The sequence below is a fragment of the Magnolia sinica genome, chromosome 9 (assembly GCF_029962835.1).
Source record: "Magnolia sinica isolate HGM2019 chromosome 9, MsV1, whole genome shotgun sequence".
NCBI lineage: Eukaryota > Viridiplantae > Streptophyta > Magnoliopsida > Magnoliales > Magnoliaceae > Magnolia > Magnolia sinica.
Window position 1 is genome coordinate 65958632 of NC_080581.1, and position 5321 is coordinate 65963952.

Below are 5321 nucleotides of genomic sequence, written 5' to 3' on the forward strand. Positions count from 1 at the left end.
TCCTCAGTATATGATATTGGCTTATTATGTTTTTGCATCGCATAGCCTGGATAAGGCTGATGGTATTTATGGACTTACCAGCATGTTTTCACATTACTTTGATATTGTGTGCTTAGAACTTATCTTGTGCACATACTTACACCACCCTCCAAGCTTTCTATAAGCTTATGCATAATAGATGCATGCAGGTAGCGTTAGGTCGCAGTAGCGTTGAGCTTTGAGCGTGCAGCTGTCTTCTAGAGCTTTGATTTTCAATATATGTATTTCCTTTTCAGCACTGTATTTAACTATTTATATTAGTAGATATGTGATGATGATGTTGTCTTTATGATTTGGGTAAACTTGTGATTATGCTTCTTACGAGATAAATGTACGTTGAAAAATCCTCCTTATAAGATCCCAGGATCGGAATCTAGCGTATGGGCACCGGGAGCCGAGAATGGGGTACTATGGAGGCTGTCGCCACCGGATTCGGTGATTGGGAATTCTTTGAGCACGGTTTCCGAGTTTGGGGCATGACACACACATTGTCTCATACCATTGTCCCCGGCTCACGAGTCTAGGTGCTCACTGGTCACTACGGGGAGGCTCATCACCCTAGCGTAGGTCAACAACACGGGCATAGTATCTCATACCTCCATCCCTGACTCATGAGTCTTATGGGCCGTGAACCACGGTTGACAGTGGACGCAAAAGTCTTAGGGTACTTCGGGTTCATACAGGCGTGTTCAAATAGGGTTAACATACAAGGGTGGTTGACTTGTGAAGTACTATACCCCGACAAACTAAATTGTAAACTGACCAGCCTGAGAACAGCGTCTCGTGTAGTCCAACTATGGCCGACAACTTACGGTTTAACTAATCGGGCTAGATTTACTCGTGGGCAGATCCAACGGAACGCCGCCCAAGTGATTCCAATTAATCGGCCAATCCATAAGGGGCCTATGCACTAGTAAACAGCACATATCATCAAATTCAGGAATAAGTCACACATGGCAAGCACAATTCAGCAATTTAAATACATGGACAGCAATATACCAAATTCAGCTAAACCATACAGATCATGTTCAATGTGTTCCAACTTATTTAACCATATGGATAGCCATGTACTTATTCACACCATTCAGTCTTATATGAGTCAACATGAATCATATAAACCAGTCACACAATGAGAATTTAACGCAATTTAGTCAGTAAATCAACAAATTTACAACATTTCAAGCCTTCAACTCCTAGCATGCTTCATATGCAACAATGACGCCACAGCAATTAGCAATATTTGAGGGAAATTGAATGTCTACACCCTAAATGAACATGCAATCAACAATCTACATAATTAAGGGTGTTAGGGCTTAAATCCCTTCCCTCATTTTTGGGAAATCCAAAGTCTATGGTCCCAAACATAAAATCCAAAAATTCAGCAACATGCTGGAGTAAAACACCACACACATTCACTAAATTCTACGCTAGGCACAATAATCGGCCGCTTAAAGGTAATGGTCTGCACCTATTGTTGTTTGGGGGGTCCTCGGAGTTGCTATAACGTCAACGAGTCCGCAAACTCGACGAGCCGAGGCCATGCATTACATGGAGTAGGGGTAAGTTACATGCATGTTGCCAGAAACTGATGGAGATGGATTGGAGCTCAATCTTACTTCAGATTGAATGGGATTTTGCTCCAACGGCGATTGGGTCGACGTTTTCCGGCCAATGGAAGGCGTAGGTGTGGGGGTTTCCAAATCCCAAGCACCACTGACCCACAATCACCCACCCTTTCACCTTTCGCTCCTCCCTTCTCTCTCTCTCTCTCTCTCTCTCTCTCTCTCTCTATCTATCTATCTATCTCTCTCTTAACTGCTGGAGTTTATGGGAGTGAGAGAGAGGGCTGGATATAAATATCTAAAAATTTATTTAAGTTGGCCTTGCACTTTGTAATTGCCTCTAATGGCCCTTTGGAGCCCATTCTGGTTATTGGGGCTGCCCTGATGGCCCCCTAGCTCATCTAATTTATGGAATAGGTGCCCCATGGCCCGATGAAGAGCTGTGCAAGTTTAACAGCAAACGGATGCAGGGTTTTGTCGTAATGGTCTGATTTGTGATCAACGGTCACCGTTTCTCGATCGGGGGTCAAATTTGGTGGACGAGTGCTGGAAAATATCTTCAACCTATGGTGCAAAATTGGGTGGAATCCGACGGCCAAGATGTCCTAATTTATTATCCTAAGTAGTGGGGCCATTTGTTTTAAAATTGAGACTTTTGGCCAATGCTTGGGAGAGTTGCATTTTACAAGTGCCGATTGGATGGCACAAATCATCTTTTTCTAGGCATCATTTGAGTCCATTTCTCATGATGGACCACAAGCCCAGTGACATGGACATTACTCTATAATTTCGGAACTGGCGGCCCACTAACGAGCAGTCTAGAGCTTATTCGGGTAATCGGGGCACTTTTGAAATAAATTGGGTAGAGAGATTTCTTAGGCGTAGTGGTTGAGGCATGGATTAACTAAGTTCATGGTATGACCTATTCGAAATTAGAAAAAATAGTGATTCAGTCATGATCACTCTAAACCGTCAGTTTTAGGCTAAATGAGTAACTGGATTGATTTGGTTTATTAATTAAGGTTCAACCCATAGTTGGTTCAGGTTTGGATAGATCTCTAATTAAGTTACAGTAGTTTGATTAGTCAGTGGCAGGTCGGTTAGATTTGGGCCCCATGTGAACAGATCATGGGGCTGAACTCGGTGTTTAAGTGATCGGTTGGATTCATTGGTCTTCTACGGTCGATCAATCCTATTTGTACGGTTTTTATCAATATCAGTCGTGTATAAGCCCATCTCGAGTGTCAAGGGTCAGTAAGTGATAACGTGGCTAGTTATAAAAAAAAAAAAAAAAAATTTAAGGATTTTTGGTAATTCAAAATAGCAAAAATTCGGGGTGTTACAAGGATCCTTCTAACTAGGTGTTACTCCGTCTTTGAATTGTGCATTGGACTTTGGCTCCCAGTCCTGCTTCCTACCTATTTCTTTTTCTTTGCCTGCTATCTAATTACCTAAATTTCCTTCTATGCAACTGTATTTTAATCCTGCTACTGTGAAAATGCTGAGCAACCTGAAGGTATATATCGTTGACATATGGATTGTCTTTGACATTTTGCATTTTAGCATAACTGCTGCACACTTGTTGTATGTTGATGAAGTTTGGTTTTACAGTATAAAAGCAATGCGCAGTTTGTGAGGTGGTCGGATGGCAGTTTGCAATTGCTAATTGGTAATGAAGTTTGCAATTCCTTCAACATGGAAAGGTTGGCCTTCTCAACTTTTGACATGTATGCACAAAATTTTGAGCATATCATTGCCTAATTGCATCTACAACTAGTGTTATAGTATGCACGACTTAATATGTCAAGGTTTAAACCTTGTCTATAATAATATTGACTGCCCATTTTCCAAACCATTGACAATCAAAATGTACCCTACATGATGGATGGTCCCATATCAATAACAGAGCTTTTTCATTTTCATCAATGTGGTTTCTCTGTTTTCCCTAGCCATCTATTTACTTGGTGATTCTATCACTGGATGGAAGTGATTTTTTAGAGTAGGATATTAAAGTGGGCGCTACATGAACTGTTCACGCCAATGATTGGAACTTTCTAGTATAATCACTTTCTAGTATAATCACCATGGATCATTCATATATTTCTCTGTGGATTAGATTATTATGACATCCAAGGTTTTAAGACTTGAACTCAGTTGGATCCAATCCGGGTCAGCATTGTGAGTCAAAATTGAAAATAAGGGTTGACCAAGCTGAGTAATGACGAGGGACCAAGTGCTGTCAAGTCTCAAATCAATGATATTACATCCTATCATAGTGATTTTTTAGTGGAATGGGTTTGAAGGTGGGCCCCAGGCGATGGACATCCCAATAATTGGACATTCTCTATAAATAACTCCTAGTCGTTGATTGGATTTTTATGCAACATGGTTTGATAAGCATTTTTTTCTCTACTATTTTTTGCAGGCGAGGATCTTAGCTTTGAATGCCTCATATTTTTTGAAAAATGGAGGTCATTTTGTGATATCAATTAAGGTATGCTGCTATCAAATTTATTCAACCTTGCTTTGTAGGATGGGAGTTAAACTGCCTTCTAAATGAAGAGTGTGGCACAAATGTTCTCAAATGCCCCCTGGCTTTTCTTTGTAAGATATGTTGATTGGTGGACCATTTTGATGAGGGTTCATTCCAAAATTCTGATGGACCAGACCTCATCATAAAATGGACTGTCAATATGAAAAGATCTACTGCAATTCAAATACAGCAAACAGATTTTCAAATATCAGAAATACTTGATTATTGTAATTTTATTTTACCTATCTTCTTGATACTTTTTTTGCTCTCTCACACTCTTTACAAAGTTTCCTTGGGGTCTGTCTTCTTTACACATTCTGTTGAACTTTTATCCATCAAATGAATTGACAAATCATAGGTTGAGTGAAATCTTAATTAATTAGCTGAAGTGGTTGATCTATTCTGTTTTCGCAAATTTAGTTAGTATTGTTATACCCATATTAGTTGGTATTTTAAATGGCTGAATGTTTGTTTTGTCTTTGGCTGTTGCAAATTTTGCTTGTTTAGAAACGAGAAGATCAGTGTATGCTCCCAAGTATTGTCTTTCTTTTTTATATCATCTCGTCATCATTTTTCTCTATAATTTAGTTCTTTAGTTTCGGGGCATAGCTTTTTCATATGACTACATTGTTTGTATGATGAAATTGATTTTCATCCATGTGCCGTAAGCTTTCGGATCAAAGCGAGGCTGAGAATAGGGTGTTAGTTGATGGAAAATTGATAACCAGTAGAGGCACATCCATGAAGTTCTCGCTTGCGATTGTTGAGAAGTTATTCGGCTGCAAGAAGGCATTGGATCTTGTTGTCAATGAGAACTTTAAATTAATAGACATATAACTATTATGTTAGTATTGTACTTTTGTGAAAAAATTAAAATGAATGATTGTATTTGATTAAATGAATGAATGCTTGTATTTGAATGAATGAATGAATGATTTAGCCATGAAGTATTTATTTGTTTATATGAGTTGATCTATCAGGGCATGTACAACAATAGTAAGAGATATAATTATTATAAATTTTTTTAATAGGCAGTAGCTACAGCTATTAACTGTAGCTCTTCATCTGGAAATCGTAGGCCTATTGCTACGGTTCTCTCTACTTGTAGCTACAGATATAATCCTTAGCTGTATGTACTTTAGAGCTACGAAAAGTATGGCTACGGATTTGATCCATAACTATTGTCT

At 39.0% G+C, this 5321-nt stretch overlaps 1 long non-coding RNA gene across 1 annotated transcript; it reads left to right on the forward strand.

The window, feature by feature from the left end:
- Window positions 1-3100: 3100 nt before the first annotated feature.
- On the forward strand, window positions 3101-4370 carry LOC131256395 (uncharacterized). Its single transcript, XR_009176787.1, has 2 exons — window positions 3101-3304; window positions 4027-4370. It is a non-coding gene; the product is annotated as an uncharacterized LOC131256395 (long non-coding RNA).
- Window positions 4371-5321: the final 951 nt, after the last annotated feature.